Here is a 17,641-nt window from a genome sequence, read left to right as displayed (position 1 = left end):
TTGTATCAGTAAGGTGGAGCGATTGTCTGAATTGGAAATACTACATAATCTGCCATGGTTTGCATGTTGTACCAGTTGCTGAAATGGAATGCTCTCAGTATTTGGTATGGAAACATACACAAATCGCTCATTTGGGATTTCTTCCTGTATAGCTTTGCTACAGAGAGTGCATGTATGTTTCCACATGTACGATATTTGGAAGATTTCATTAATAGGTATGCTTTTGTTTTCCAATACTAATAGTATGTACATTAGAAATTCGTGTGGATCTTCTTGTGAGTTCATAGTGAATCTCACCATTCCAGCACAGTCGTCCAATTGTTGCCTTACTCCATGAACACTGTATGTGTTGTCAGGATTGCTTGTTGCATTTCCATGCAGCACTAACATTTGCAAACACAATTGGTCTGTACTGTGCAGGTAAATATTGTTAATAATTGGTGGCAATTGAAATAGAATATCGATTGCTACATTTGCATAGCAACTTTCCCCACTTTCATTTGTAAATTTGAATGGGCCAGCAAGTTCTGTATCTGAGTGCATTTTTTGGTTTTTCTGTTTCTTCTTTGCCGATGTGCCTGGTTTACATTCCCTAATTGGTTCTTCTATGTGTGCGGCAATTGATGAAACTTTAGCTTCTTTTCTTTTCTTTGCAGAATTTGCTGTTGCATTCTGTTGTATTTAATTTTCTTTTACCACGTTTCACTCTATCTGGAACAGGGTATTGTTTCAGATGAGGGGTGTACAGTGAACGCAATCTATTGTATTCTAGAATGCAAGGAATATCAGCTTTGACTTTACCTGAATCAAAGTTTATTAGCAATAGACCGTCAAGTGTACGTAAGCGTGATAATGCTACGTAGCTCATGCCTTCCTTAAACACTGTGTTTCCTATATCTATCAATGATTTCTCTAGGGTAAGACCTTGGGATTTATGAATGGTAACTGCATATGCAAGAGTTAGAGAAAATTGCTCTCTACGTACATACATGTCTTTGAAGAGAAGGAATCGAGCAATTGAGTGCCCTATCCTTTTCACTTCTGAAACGTTATCAAAGCAAATATTTACAAACTGAATGTTGCTATCACGTGGGTATGATTGAAAGCCAACAACTGTGCCCAGTACTCCATTAACTAGCCCTTGCTGTACGTCAAGGTTACGTTTAAGCATTACTCTACAATTTAATGATAATTTCAATATTTTTTCCAACCCAGCTGTGTTGGAGATTGAATTTTCTAAACTATTTAGTCTTGTTGTGGCTTGCTCACACATGGGTACTGTCATACCATGTACGTCTAGTTGGTCTGTGGCGCTAATTTCTATTATTGCTTGCATTTCTTTCTTTAACATTGTTTCATTGAATTTGAAACAGCTTGCAAGAGTTGGCATTAAGGCCATACAATTGACATTTTTGTGCGCTATTTGTTCCATGACATCAGTTGCACATGCATTATCGCCATGAAGTGCATGTATATGCCAGTTTTTCAATACAGCTTGTGCTTCTTGCGATAATACACCAAATCTAATACTTTTTAAGATGTTGGCATAAGTGAGATCTGCAGATTGGCACATGTTCTCAGTTAATTCTCTGTATTGGAAATGTTGCCAAAGGTAAACATTACCTATGCTACCAACAGTTTTCCGGCAGAGTTTGTGGCCTAAGGTTTTAAAAATCGGTTCACCTTTCACTGGTATCATTTGTAGAAGATCTCCGAAAACGATAATGTGTTTCCCTGCAAAGAGTTCCTCGTTATTATTTTCAAGTACTTCTTGCAATCTGAGATGAATCAAAGCCAACATTAGGTTGGAGACCATGCTCACTTCATCTATTAGTAGCATTTTCATTTGTTTCAATACTCTACGTAACTCCATTGCAGCTTTTGCAGAAAGTTTCTAGTAGTCTAATTTATTTTGATGCTCTACTGGAAGCAGTAGTAATTGGTCTAAAGTCACACTGCCTATGTTGTAGGCAGCTAAACCTGTGGGGGCTGTTACAACAGCTGACAGTTTGTTGTTTGTCAATTGTTGAAGGAACTTGCTGATGATTTTGATTAAGAATGTTTTCCCTGATTCAGCTTCACCACTGACGTACAGCAGTATAGGTTTGTAATTTTGGCAGGTACATTCTTTATTTTCGTGTTGTACACCGTGTACAATTTGTTTTGTTACATCTTCAAAAATGGTGCGCTGATCGTTGTTAAGTTTTGCTTGTTGTACAGTTAAGTGTTCTGTATCTTCTTGATACTGATACATGCTGTTCTCTACTTCTGCCATAGCTACTTCAGCCTCATTTGCTGTTACTGGTTGCCCTAATGGTTCTTGACTTCCTGTTACAGAAGGTTGACTACTGTCGGAAGAGTATTTATCTAGTTGGGCCTGAAGTTCTTCTTCCTGTTGTTGCTCATTGTGTAACATTGCTTTGTACTGCATAAGTTCACATCGGTTTCATTTGCTTTGAAAGCATCTTCATAGCACTCATAATTATCTAGTTAGTCTTCCTCTTTTCTCCATGGTTTGAAAAGTTGTAACAGAGACATGTAATATAGTTCTGTCATGAACTTCAGATCACGCCCCTTTTGGACCTCCTGGTCCCTGTCTCAACGGGGCTTACATTCCGTACTACTTCCAACATGGCCGTCCAGAGCTGAAGCCCTTGCTCGCTCCATGCGCTGAACGCAGCGTGATCTATTTATAGACCACGCCTTCCGCGGCTCAGCGCGTCTCAATGCTATTGCAGAGTAACCTCAGACATGTGTTCGTAGCTCGCGGTATGGTTTCCTTTGTCCCAGTGCTATTACCCGCTCCTGACCCTTTCCCCCTTCCTGATTCCGAGCATTACCAGCCTTTCCCAGACTCCCGGATTCCTGGACTCCGCGCTCCCGGAACTAAACGCAACCTGGAACCAGTCGAGACTCGAGCAGCGCTGTTCAAGAACAGGAGCATTCGCAAGAAGGCAGCGATCGAAGACACCGGAAAACACCGGACCCAGGTGAGAAGGGGGGAACTACTTGACAGTTTGAGACGCCACCCGATCGAACCTAAAAACGAGATGGAAGCCGCCGTGCAGGACTTAATGCGACGCATGCAAGAATTATCAACTGAGGTTCAAAATCTTAAGGCGGCAAATGCTGTGCTCAAACAATTGGTCTTATCCCGGGATTCTGCTACAAAGGAGGGTGCCCTGTTGGGCGGTATTGTTGACAAGTATGATGGTTCGGCAAAAACACTTCGCGGATTCACTTTATCTTTAAGCCCTATTATTTCTCGACTCCTAGGGCTGAATCGAGAGGTAATTCTGAGTTTCCAGGAGATTGTTTCATAAGCAGTGTTTCTTGTTCCATGATGGTAGTATTGATTTTCTCATACCCTCGTCCACTGCTATGGATGGCAATTGTGTTTGTTTGATTTTGTTTGTATGCTTCTTCATTAAAATATGGCTCTGTGGTTGTTGTGTGACTCCATTCACCACCACAAACATGCAAAAAACTATTTTTGTTCACATTCCGTTTATTGCTGAGTTTCTCTTGTAGTTTGGTACTTAGTTTTGTTAGTGCTTTCATCCTATTTAACACTAATATGAACACCTCTCTACCTGTGGTGTTCCCCAGGGGTCTAACCTCTCGCCCTGGCTTTTCAACCAATACCTGGCAACTCTCGCATATTGCATTTCCAGCTTTTGCTCAAATTTCCAGTGCTATGCTGATGACACCCAACTCATTTTCAGGCTTCCTTCAGCCACCTCCTCTCCTTCCCTCATCTCTGACTCATCGCCATTCAAAATTGGTGTGCCGCCAACAATCTCTGTTTAAATGCCAACAAGACTGAGATCCTCCTCATTGGTACACCCTCTCCATCCTTTCCCCTCACTCTCTGGCCAGCCTCCCTTGGCCCCCCTCCTGCCCTTACCTGCAAAGCTAAGAACCTCGGGGTCATCTTCGACTCCACACTTTCCTTCTCCCCACACATCTCTGTTGTCTCTAAAAAATCAAACTTCTTATTGCACCTCCTTAGAGGTACTCTTCCTTTCCTCACTTTCCCTCAGAAGCTCACTGTATCCCAAACTCTTATTCTCTCTAAGTTGGACTACTGTAACAGCCTCTTTCTAAATCTACCTGCCTCTACTCTCCGCCCTTTACAACTAATCCAGAACAGGACTGCGAGACTTGTCCTTGGCCTCAAGCCCTGGGATCGTATCGCTCCAGTTCTGAAATCCCTTCATTGGCTCCCAGTGGATGCAAGGATTACATTTAAAACCCTTTGTATTGTCCACAAGGCTTTCTGAGGCCTGGGTATAAAATACCATCAACTATCCCTCCGTAAATACCTCCCCTCTCGAGCCCTTCACTCCTCTACCTCTAACTCCCTCAGGGTCAGTCGTTTTTTCAAAGAAACGAGCTGGAGGCAGATCTCTGTCTTTGGCCGGGTCCTCCCTTTGGAACTGCCCCCCTGCAACCTTGAAACTTGAGGAGAACCATCCACGGTTCCGGAAGCTCCTCAAGACCTTCTTCTTTGCTTCTGCCTTCGCCCCGCTTCTCCCCTGCTGATCTGCCTTTTCCCCTCGGCACTCTGCACCTGTCCACCTTCTGCCCTTCGGGCCCAGATACCTGCTCACCCTGCCATCCTCCTGCACTGCCTCTGGGCCACTGCTTGCACTGGGTCCTGTGTCTGTACCCATACAGTTCCCCACCCACTCTTCTTCTGCACTTATCAGATACTCCCTATCTGACTAACCTAGCACCTTTGCCTCTCACAGGCTACACAACCACTGCTAACACTCTATTTAATTATTTATGTACTTACTATTTATTTTGTTTCTCTCCTATGCTCTGCACTTTCCCCCCTTTTCCCTTCCCCATGCACTTTCCCCCTTTTTCCCTTCCCCATGCACTTGCACGTTCTAAATGTCACTGGGCCTAGTAAGATCGTTGTTTTTGTTTCTCCCCTGTTCCCCTCCCTTTGCCTGGTCGCGCTCTGAAACACCTGTGTAAGAGCGCGATATAAATAAAATATCATATCATATCATATCATAACTTCCTTTTGAGAAGGATTGCACTGTTCACGAGTGCTTGTAGAATTAACTTTCTACGGTACGTTTTAAGGGGTGACGATGATTTTGGTCCTCTTCTTAGTAGATTCTGAAGGACTCTATGATAAAAAAAATTTGCGAAAATACTTTTTGTACTATGGGTTCTTCTTACACTATCAGGATTATTAGGAACATTGTTAGCTGTACTTCGAGCCGTTTTTTTGACAACATTTCTGTATTTTGTGACACTTTTTGATGGAGGGGGTACAGTTTCGGTAGTTGAGATTTCTTTTATTATGTTACCCAACTGCATTAGCTGGTTTGTACCAATATTCTCTACTAACTCTACAACAGGTGGATGCTTACATTGGGCACCTTTATTTTTATTTGCTCTAATTCTGTGTTCCTTTCTACGGAGTTGCTTTTTGGTAGGCATTCTTTGGTGTCTGTTGAGGAAAAAAAATATGCTTTGGTCTGTTGTCCAATGTATGTGTGCAGTGTGCATGTGTGCATAAATGTGTGATGGGGAAGCTCTTTGGCATGGTGTGTCAACGTACAGTAACCTCTAACTATCATTTGGTAAGGCTACTTTACTGTTTGTATACTACTACAATGTGCTTCAGATGAGAGTACAAAGTGGCCTACTTGTGACGTGAACCATTATTAATAACCGAAATGCCAAAAACTTGCTACAGCAACTTCTTTTCACAATCTAACCTTCTAAGGATTTCCTATGTTATTTCAGTACCAAACACACAGGGATTTGTCAGCCATTCTGCCTGTTATTCTTTGTTCAATAAATGGATATTTGTAGGTAGAATGGTTTACAAATCAATGCTTGCTTTGGTGCCCAAAATAAACAAATAACCCACGCAGCCTTTTCAAGGAGTAGTTACAATATGAAGGTTTTACTGTACTTAATTGTTTTGTGCAAGATGGCCAGGTTTCTTCGGATATGTCGTCTGCAGTGTAGATGCTGTTGATTCTCAGGAGAGTAGTCTTCACTGTGAATTAAAAAACTGATAACAATTACTTAGTGTGTTTGCAGCAGTCATGATACTGCAGACATTACTTGTACTTCTTTCCTCAGAGGATTGAAATTTCATAGTTCAACCCAGTCCACGTGCATATTTCACTTCACTCTGTGCAGTCTTTGCATACTACTTTCAATATAGTACTTGAAAGTCCTTCAAAATAACTAAATGTTTTAAGGGTTTCAAATGCCTTGTTCTTTACAAAGTGTAGTATGCATAGGAGAGAGGTTTGTAAGCGATAGGGCAAAGTACTAGATGGGGAAACATTTTGTACTTGTTAATGAAAAGCACAATGTCGAAAAATCGGGAGACCCTCCGAACGACATGTCAGTACTACAATCGGGAGAGCTTACTATTCTCATACGATCACATTGCAAGTAGCATTACTGTAGGCAGTACAGAGTACAGAACTCCGACATTTTCACATACAAAATTGAGGTCTGCCCTAAATCATCGTTCTCAACTCACACGCTTTTGGCGGGTGTCACCCGCCTTGTAAAGGAAAGACTCACCCGCCAAGCCTCCTGCATGCCCATTCATTCCAATGGGCATCTCACCCGCCAAAAACAAAATCGGGTGATTTCACCCTCCTTTAAGACAAAAATGGTTGAGAGCTATGCCTAAATAGGCATGCCTGCAACGTATGTGCAGGTTATGCGGAAGACAGTAAGCAGTCGTGCGATTTGTTAATAACAAATCGGCAATCTTGCACTTTAAAAGGGGGAGCGTTGTTATGTGTTCCCTATGGACATTTACCGGCATTATTTTGTTTATTTTATATCATAAGGCTTCCACATGTACTCTGATAAAAATATACATACCTGTACTCTATACTGATGCATGTGGACATGTATGGAGCTGTACGTAGAAATTTGCAATCCTTGCACAGTAGCTTGTGAAGTAGGTGCTTTGCAATGGTATGCGATTTCCATTAAGAATCATCAACAGCAATTTGTGAAGTGCGCAATGTTGATGACAGAGTTAAAATTAGCGATGTTCTATGTGATTGGTGGATGATTGTGCTCCTGCTTAGTTGTGTCCAATGAGGGACTCGCTTTGGTACAGCTGTAGAAAGGGTGGAAGGACTGGGTAAGAGTTATGTGCCGCACGTAGGCAACACTTGTCCGCTGGTAGGGCGTGTCGCATACGGGTTTCTACAGCAAATCCTGCATGGAAAGACGACTATAGGCATCAGCCAATCAGAAGTCCACATTACTCTTTTGTGTCGAAAGATGGTGCGCACACTGAAAATGGCAGAGGTGGAGATGGTCAGGGTTTTACTGCTTGGAACCATTTTTGTGCAAGGCTTACAACACTATGCCGAGAGTAGGCATGTGGCACACCATTTCGATGTGCAAGGAGTGGAGGTGGTGTGGAGCGCTGACACTGATGCCAATGCTGCGGCAATTCTGCAAGTTTGTAGAGATATGCGTAGAATTCCCACTCCTCATGTGGTAATTTTGCACTACGGTGCTTGCCACTTGGGATACCTGACTTCACGTACTTTGTTGGCAGATTTGGCACAGTTGGTTGAAGCACTCATGACCATCTTCCCAACATCGAAAGTAATTTTTTCTGCTTTACTCACAAGAGTACAATGGAACAACACTTCTGTTTTCTGTCCAGATCAAAGCATCGGCAGGTGTATCATCAATCGCGGCATGCGTGCATTCATGCTACGAGTTGGTATGTTTTTTTGTAGCCACAATAACATTGCTCCAAGCAATGCGCATTACTTTGAAGGAGATGGTGTTGCGCTTTATTCTTTGGGAAATGCAATGTTCTTTTGGAACATAAGGCTTGCTTTAGAGAAGGTTCTGTAATGTTTGCAAGAGTAAAGCAAGGACAAAAAATACAAAAAAATACATAAAATGCCAGATGTCTGTACGATTTCTGGCCAAAAATAAAAAAATAAAATGGCTCTTTTCAGAGCCTACCTTAAAGGGGAAAAAGGGGAATAGTACTTTAATGTCCCATCATCACGCTCTGATCCTCTACATGTCCGCGAACATGGCAGTAGTTATCAGCCAGCACATATCACCACCGGGGATTCAAAGGTGCAGCCACATGTAAATGAGAATGAGCTGAGATAGGGATTGGTCCATAAAGTTCAGTAGGTGTGTTCTGACCGACGTACTTTAGTAAGACCGCCTTCTCCCTCACAGGACACCACACAGCCATGGCTTTCCATGCTCGAAAACAGATTATCTGGATTGTGGGAGACTCATGGATACATTGGTTGAAGGTGCATGCAGAAAGCTGCAGTTTATCTACAAATCTCGAATTTCCACATGCGGAAGTGCACTGGCATCACGTGCGTGGCATGAGATGGCTGGACCTGGTACCTGTTTGTGTTACTTTACAGACAGAGCGTCCTCCAGATATACTGATCATTCATTGTGGAGGTAACAGTTTAGGCCATGTATCTGGAATTTCTTTGCAATTTGCCATGAAGGAAGGGCTCGCGAAGCTCATGGACATGTTTCCAAATTGTCAAATAATTTTTCCCATATTGCCCAAAGACAAATATGGTTGCGTTCTTCTGCGCTTGGTCCACAAATGGAGAAAGCGAGACGCAATGTGAATAAGGCTGTGTGTGCCTTTTTAAGAGATGTTGGCATGTCCTCTTTCCACAATGAAAACATTTTGTTTCGTAGCAGTTTCATTTTCTGCAGAGATGGAGTCCACCTCCCATATGCTGGCAATCAGATGTTTCTTCACAATTTACAAAATGCATTGCGCCCTCTTTTGCAATCACACTAACCTATCTGACAATCCGTTTTCCCCAATCCACTGTTTTTGACCCACACAACACACCACCAAAAGGCTCTTTTCAGAGCCGCCACTTACTCCCAATGTACACTTTATTGTGTTTGCTCTGCTTGCATCCTCCCTTTTTCCCTCTACGACTGTCCGCAAACTTTTGCTGAACTCCGCAGGGGTCTACAGCCGTCACTTCATAGTTCTATTGTTATACTGAAAAGGCGGCTCTGAAAAGAGCCTTTTCTGTAATTTTTGTTGTTTTTACGTTCATTGATTAACAACACTCGACACACTAGGAGAAGAGGTGAAAGGAGTGTAAGGAAGGGACACCAGCCACGGGGATAAGAAAGGGCAACTGAACAGACAAATATTAAGGGTGAGCTTTATTTAGGTAAGGAGCAGATCTTCTGGTGCTCGGTGACTGCAGCCTCAAAAGCAGTTCAAAAACTCTCTCCCCTGCAGAGTACTGCGTCACAATACATGCACACTACTGTCACCTTTGAAAGGTAAGGGTTCACAGCATTGCGAATGGCTTGTGAAGCAGCTGGAGGGAGGCGCTCCCCCACAGGAGTGTCTCTTGTGGTGGGAGGATCGGATACCGAGGATGCTGTGGAGGAACTCAAACGACTATGCTCTTCACATGGCACCACCTTGCGAATGTCCGCAGTGTGGAACAAAGTGAGGTGTCACTTCATGGTTGTCGTACCAAAACTGTACGCTCCAAATCTCCCGCGACTCAACACCACATCGCACTGGTTACACTTCACCAGGTTCGCACGTGCTTTTGGTACGTTCCCATAAATGGAAAACAACCGCCACACCCAGGACTCCCGTCGAGTGCTCCTAGTGCGGAGTTCCTCCACTTCATTCTCTTCCTCCTCTTCTTCCTCAATCTCTACATCCTCACCATATGTCTCTCTGCAGGCCCTTGGTGAGGTGGTGGTGGTGGCGCGGTTTGGGGGTGGTGCAGAGGCTAATAACCCAACAGCAGCCATGGAAGCCATACCGATTAGTTTCCTTTTGGTCACAACAGCAGTAAAGGCAACACAGCTCAATCTGCTATAGCTAGAAGGACAATGAAGATGCGCTCGGGGGTGTGGCCTTTTGTAGGGGTGCAGGGGTCTGCCTCATGACCGTCTTCATCCCTACAAAGCGGTACACACATTTTACACAGCAACTCCTGGCCTATTGTTTGGGATGTGTGAAATAAAATTTTTACACTCTACAATACTTTTCCTTGTGTCTACAAGTTCATTTTTATTGTTGCGGAAGCACACCAACCGCGAAACTAGTCCCCATGCTCAGCGTAGGTGCGGTCACATGATGACGTTCTCAACACATCCGCCCCAATAATGAAAGTCCCCTGGACAGCAAATGCAAAGAATCAAACATGCGCATGCGCACAAGTGTCCTACGGACAGTGTTTGGTTTCTCAAACTACTCCAAAGTGCAACACAAGTGAGACGGACAGTTAGGAACTGGTGTGATGTTCGCAATACTTACGTTTGTACTGCGCATGTGCACGCATGCTATGTTCACTGTATGGACAGTTCCAGTGTCCTTAGGACAACTCCATTTTGTTTGCCTACGAACTTGCCGGCCACCATGCCTGTTCTACGGACGACACCATTTTGGCTGCACCCGATACGGACCGCTATACTGTCTTTCACACACTCCATTTTTACTCATTTACACCCATTCCGGACATCTTGTGTGTTCTACGAACATGTATTATCTCGTTTCCAAGCGGTACGCCGAGGTAGTATATCCTTTGGACACCCCTTTCTGTTTATGTACGCACATTTTCAAAAGATGGTGCAGTCACACATCACATCCGTCTTACTTGACATTAGACAGCACCCACAATCCATTGCTTGCGGATAGGTCGAACAGGCGTGCTGTTCGCGAACATTTTATGTCTTTTTAAAAAAAATTCTGCACACAAATTCTTTCTCTATAACTACTTTACAAAGACATTTCAAACACACACACACACACACACATCATTCTAAAGAAATAGCGGGGAAGCGGACACTGAAACAAATATGGGGGAATTAGGATTCAACACGGGCTGGTTGTGAGGAGAAGATTTGTGAGGGGAAGAAGGGATGGATGTTTTGTCAAAACGTCTATTTTCCTGTTCACGGTTTGGGGATGGTTCACTAGGGAATGGAGAAGCAGGGCAGGTGCAGGTGGGGCAATGATAACAAACTTTTACTCTCACACAGTCCTCCACAAACTCACGTAAACCTTGAAAATTGTCATTTAATATGTCCATTTTCTGCTCAATCCTTTTTAGCTGTCTTCTTCTGCCTCGTTTGTTGCCCTTTCTTCTTTTCTTTCCTGGTCTGTTAAAAAAAAAAAACATAAGTTGAATGCCTCTAAAATACTGGTCACCATTTTGTATATGCAGAGCAATGTGTACCATTATTGTCGCTGTATTCAGACTTTTCCCCATGCGGAAAATGCTCCTCCAGCCACTCCAAAGTACTAGCCATTTCTGAGTCAAAACAACAGAAAGAAATTATTATTTCTGCACCACATACCACAAACAAACATCACCCATATAAAAAAATGACCTGCACTCACTCTTTTGCTGTAATGTCTCTTCCTCGTACTGCGGCCGTCCACTGTCGTTCCAGGCTGCTGAGTTTCTGTGAAGTGATTACGCTGGAGGCATACTTTCTTTTTATGGCACCCTCCACTTTATTCTACATGGTTATAAAATGTGTTGTTTTCTTTTCCCAGCTTCAGGTTTCCATATTTACTTATTACTACTTATAATATCTTTATGTCCTTGTTCTACGTTGCACATTTTTTGTGTAAGACATTAGTACATTTTCAGATACCCCCTGCATCTTTGGCTAATGTTGATCCTGTCCAACCCCATGCGCGAACAGGCGCTCAGTCCGTCCCTTTCCAATATCAACAGGGAGGGGTTTCTGTATCTTCTAAAAATGTGTGTCAAGTACGTAGATTACATTACATAGCTCTCAAAATCACATGATTACAATCTATATTCTGCTCAATGACTTTATTGCCACTATTTCATGCTTAAGTTCCACCTTCCAAAAACCTACTCAATTCCCTACAAAATAAACTTTCTTACGGGGACATTACGGTTAAGTTGCCCTCCCAAAAACCAGTGAAATTCACTGCAAAAAAGACTTTGTTGAGGGGACGTTATGGTTAAGTTGCCCTAACAAAAACCTGTACACTTCACTAAAAAAAAACTTTCCTACGCCCCTTTATGCTTCAAATTAAAACCGAAAACTCCTGAAATTCGCCAGTTATGGTAACCTGAGCCCCCAACCCTGCCAACGCCCCTGTGCGCTGCTAACACTAACACCCAGACCATGAAAGATGTCATCTCAAATGTCATTGATGACATCAATGATGACATCACTTGTTTAGCCCCTTTCTTTTCCTTCCCTGCCATACATATATATGTACATTCGGTAAAAAAAATTCCCTAAAAGAATGTTATACTTCACAGTACAACCAAACACCACTGCACATTCCCCCATTATAATAAACTACGAAACCATATGGTTGGGTGTTAGTGTTAGCAGCACATAGCGGCGGTGGCAGGGTTGGGGGCTCAGGTTACCATAACTGGCGAATTTCAGGGGTTTTTCAGTTTTAATTTGAAGCATAAAGGGGAGGAGGAAAGTTTTTTTTTTTTAGTGTACAGGTTTTTGTTAGGGCAGCTTAACCATAACGTCCCCTAAACAAAGTTTTCTTTGTAGTGACATATATATATATATATATATATATATATATATATATATATATATATATATATATATATATATATATATATATATATATATATATTTTTTTTTTTTTTTTTTTTATGAAAACACTTATAAAAGGACGTTATGGTTAAGTTGCATTAATAAAAACCTATGAAATTCAATAAAAAAACATTGTTACGGGGACATTATGGATAAGTTTCACTAATAAAAACCTATGAAATTTTATGAAAAAACTTTGTTAAGGGGACGTTATGATTAAGTTGCACTAATAAAAACCTATGAAATTCAATCCAGGGGGAGCGAAGTTATAAGCCACACAAAAAGTTCTCCTCCTATGGGTTTAGCAACTTAACCATAACTACATGGCCGATACCGCAGGCCGTGTAATATATATATATATATATATATATATATATATATATATATATATATATATATATATATATACACCTATAGGAAGAGCACTTTCTGTGCGGCTTATAACTTTGCTCTTCCTAGACAAATCCTCACCAAACTTTTCAAAAAAAGTACAGGGCCCACTTAGAATTATTTTGGTAAATCAAGGGGGGGCAAAGTTATGGGGGGACCCCCATTTCTTTTTTTCTGCCATTGACGCACTGGAACATATTTATTTGCTCTCGCCTACAGCCCAAACCGCTGGACGGATTTTCAACAAATTTGCGGCAGGCACAGCAGCTTGGTCCCAAAAGCACTTTCATAAATTTGGTGTGAATCCGTCAAGTAGTTTTTGTTAAAATGGGCCAAAAGTAGGTACAAAAATATGTTGTGACATCTGGGTTCGGTCTGTGGATCCACTTCCCTGTTTGGTCCATGGACGGTCATCAGATTGGCCTGGCAGGTGATGTGATGTCTGTGGACTTCGGACGCACCCACTGATTGGATGGTGAAAAGTGTGAAGTTCGTCAGATTTTTGGAAAAACCCGCCATGTTGGATTTGCGGACATCCGCCGGTGTCTGCGAACATCCCGGTAAAAACATAAGGAAAAACACAACATTGCACTAGTCAAACAATCTCTGGGGATGTGAGGGGTGATGAGGATGTGATGGGATATGGCCGAAAGAGGGCAAAAACTGGTGTTGTTTCATCTCCGAAGTCTGTAAACAGTCTGGATGTTTGGGGGCAGTCCTGTGATGTTTGCGTACACTTCAGATATTCGGGGACATCTATACCTATTTCTGCATTACAGGGTTGGTGAAAAGCAGTTATTTGATGGCTTATAACTTTGGCGCCACTCAATGAAACTGCATGAATTGTATTCTAGACCTGATTCTGAATAGTTTTGCAAAGTTTGGTGAGATTCTCTGAAGAGGTCCCAAAATATTGTAATATTGTAAAGGCTTATAAATGTGGTGCCATTTGACGAATCTACACAAACATTTGCAAAAACATTTTAAATCTACAAACAAATGTTTTTGTAAAGTTTGGTGGGATTTTGTCAATGGGGGCCAAATTAGAGGCAGGGTCTCAACATTTTTAAATGGCTTATAAGTTTGTTGCCGTTTGACGAATGTGGACAAAAGTTTTCAGAAAGATTAGAGACCCAACCTTGAATGTTTGTATACATTCTGAATGAATTTTGTCAAGGGAGGGCTAAGTTATATGACTATTGTATGAACATACATTTTGAGACTATTGAAAAAGTAAAACATGGGCAGATTTCCAGCAAACTCATGTAAGGAGCATTGGCAAGGACCTGACAGCATTGTTTTGCAAATGTGCCCGTGTTTTATTTTTTGACAAGTGTCATAATGTAGGTTAAAAAAATAGTGATATACTTTTGGTGACTGAGGTTTTGCCTGTGGTCAAGGGCAGTGGCCAGATTGTCCGGGTCATGGCATAAGGTCATGACCCGGACAATCTGGCTTCTGGCCATGACCACGAGGGACGACAAATGGGGCTAAAGTGGCCATGTCCACCTGGGACCGGCTATGTGGTAAAGTTATTCGAAAGTGGGATTGGTTTGAAACTTCATACTTATAGTAAAAACTCATCATTGATGACGTTAACCTATGTATTTGCTTTCATCATCCTACGTGGCAAACTAGAAAAGCCTAGTGGCAAATGTGATAGGCTTAAGGGAACATCTAGGTATACATTCCATGCTAGTCTAAGGAAGTGATATGCACCTTAACGTCAGGTGGGACTACTAAGCCCATCCTTCAATCAAGTCACTGTGAACGTCACTAAATACACAACATCATATTGATTATACAAACTATAGGGCTCCTAATCATGTGGCCCCCTACAATTGGTTGGCACTCCTACATTTGCCAGTACTTTTTCACCCATGTTAGTAGCATGTAGGCTGGACTTCCAGGTGCTGGTGAGCTGGTCATAACCATAGCTTCCCACCAATTAGCATATCATCTATCATCACCTCAGTGGTCTGCAAGTCAATTAAGCCTTGACTTGGCCTTGGAAATGTTCTTTGCTCTGGAGAATACAGGGGAGTGGAGAAACGCTCTGCCTCTCTGCGTAGGTGTGGTTTCTCATGTTTGTCCAAGTTCATCCCTTCACGTGACTGAAGACCACAAATTTGAGCTCTGATGCATTCAAAATACTACTATTTTAATGACATTCTGACGTCTTCCTTGTTTTTGTCCATGCCTTCTGAACAGGAGTTTCATTCTTTCACATGATTGTAACTAATGTCTGCTCATCCCAGTCCGATAAGACTTTCGCTTCTTGGGGCTGATCCAGCCTCGCCTTTCTCAGATTCACTTCTGTAATTTTGTTGTTTTTCGCCTGCGACACACTGGAAAAGGCCTTCCTTCTCTGGTCCAGCTCTGCTATAACACGTTGTGGAAACATCCATGCTTTACTTACTCCTGTATATGTATAGGTTGGTGCATGCCACAATCTATTCTCTACATAGCTAGCCTCATGGATACTTTGTGTACTTGTGTTTCTTTGCATCTGTACACGTATAAAATGACTTAATATCTTCATCATTTCTGTAGTGTAAGTTTCTTCATCTCGAGCCTGAGATGTCACTTATCTTTGATACTTTCTTGATGTCTTGTAGAATATCTTCACTCTCTCAACTCTGCATCTCTTCCATGTGCATCAGTATGGCTTCGTGTGACGTCACCAATCTGCTCTTTCATTTATTGGTCCTGCTTCTTCTGGGATTTCATTCAAATGACCCTCATACTGTCTACTTTGCAAGTATGGCTTTCTCAATGGGAATCTTGCCTCCAGGAATCTCCTTGGTTATCAGTATTTTCACTGGTAATGCACATGTCTCAAACTGTGGTTCCCAACATATAGGCAATATGGGCGAGTTGGTTGAGGTGGGGGCATGTGGGGGCACTTGGCTCTTTCTCTACATCTCCATTATTTTTGTACCGTTGTTTTTTACTTTATACAGCGCTTTGGACAAAAGTGCTATATAAGCCTCAATACAATAGAAATACAAATATATGTTATGTTATGTTATGTTGATTTATACCACGCACCGATACCAACCAAATGCATTCGCCAGGCTCTATGGACCAAAGAAAATTTCAAAATTGGCCTTTTCCAGGGGTGATGTTATTGAGCTGCTACTACTGTTTACATTTTAAAATGTTAAATACCTGCAATTAGTATGACCTGCAACACACCCTTCACCTCTACCTCCCATCTAACAAAAAAACCTGTGGGTTAGTATCAAATAAGCAAAACAGAAGGTGAAAGCTGTAAGTTTTCAAATCATTCATGAACACTGGCACATCTCTGAGCAACCCTCCAGCCCATTGTTCTTCAGCCTGCCAAGCCACTACAGGAGGGGAAAGGCCATATGCAAATCAGGCTTGGTCCCACACCAAAAAAAGCAGTCCAGCCAGAACTGCTTGGTCACATCCCTTCTGCATGAGACAACAAACATCCTCAGACATGTTTCAGATGCACTGGGTGTCATCAGTGAGGAGTAGCCTAGGCTTTAAGGCCTAGCAGGCTTTTCTAGGGGTGATGCTGTGGAGCTGCTACTGCTGCTGCTGCTGTTTACATTTTAAAATAAAATAAAACTGCAATTACTGCAACCTGCAACACATCCTCCAACACTAACCATGTGTCTCCCATCTAACCAAAAAAAAAATGTTACTTACCAAATAAGCAAAACAGAAAGGTGATGGCTGGAAGGTTCCAAATCTTTCATAACCACAGGCACGTCTCTGAGCAACCCTCCAGACCATTGTTTTTCTGGTTGGACTTGTGTTGGTCAGTTGCTGTTTCCAGTCTGTTGCCAGACACTTGGCAGGCACTGGATGCCTGCGTTTTGGGTTTTAGGACTCTTTGAGATAGTCTGTCTGTTTACACTTTAGCCTGTGTTATGTACAATAGTCTGGGTTGTTGTGTTGGACATCGGCTTGCATTCACAGTAATTTGGTCATATTGGCCTATACACCTGATATTAGCGCTGAATATGGTGATCCATTCTTGTAGGAAATGTATATCATATTACAGTGATATCATAACCATATTGTTCTTAGTGTACTGAGGAACAATGCTATGTGATGCCACTTCCTGTTTTACCAACGTTTGAAAGGTTGCGTGCCATCACTTCCTGTGATGTTACTCAGGGGATGGGGTCAATTGACATCACTTTGTGTGATGTCATCAGAGGTCAAGGGTCATGTGATGTCACTTCTTCTATCATTGGCCTTTTGGTGAAATGACGTCCCTGATCTCTAAGCATTTGTTTTTTTAATTGGCTCAAGTTCTGGTCTAAAAGTTACTGACCTTCCACTGTAGATTACTTTAGTATGCTTATTTTGACATCATTTAAGTTGCCCAGTTTCTACAAAATTAAATACAAAGTTGTTTCCAATACAAATTAAATTTAGAAAGCTTTACATCTATTTATTTTGTAATTCCCTCAAGTTGTTCAAATATTGTTTTTCAAATGAATACAATCAATCTACAATTCGCAACATAGAAACTAATGCCAATGGTGCTCCCAAACATGGCCACCAGCCACCTGCGCAGGGAATAAAATGACAAGTCTAGTGTTATCATTCTATTCCGATGCGATTTAGCTGGCAGCCATTTCCATTC

Source organism: Ambystoma mexicanum, chromosome 3q (assembly GCF_040938575.1).
Source record: "Ambystoma mexicanum isolate Mex_15411 chromosome 3q, UKY_AmexF1_1, whole genome shotgun sequence".
Taxonomy (NCBI): Eukaryota; Metazoa; Chordata; class Amphibia; order Caudata; family Ambystomatidae; genus Ambystoma; species Ambystoma mexicanum.
This window is presented reverse-complemented; position numbering follows the sequence as displayed.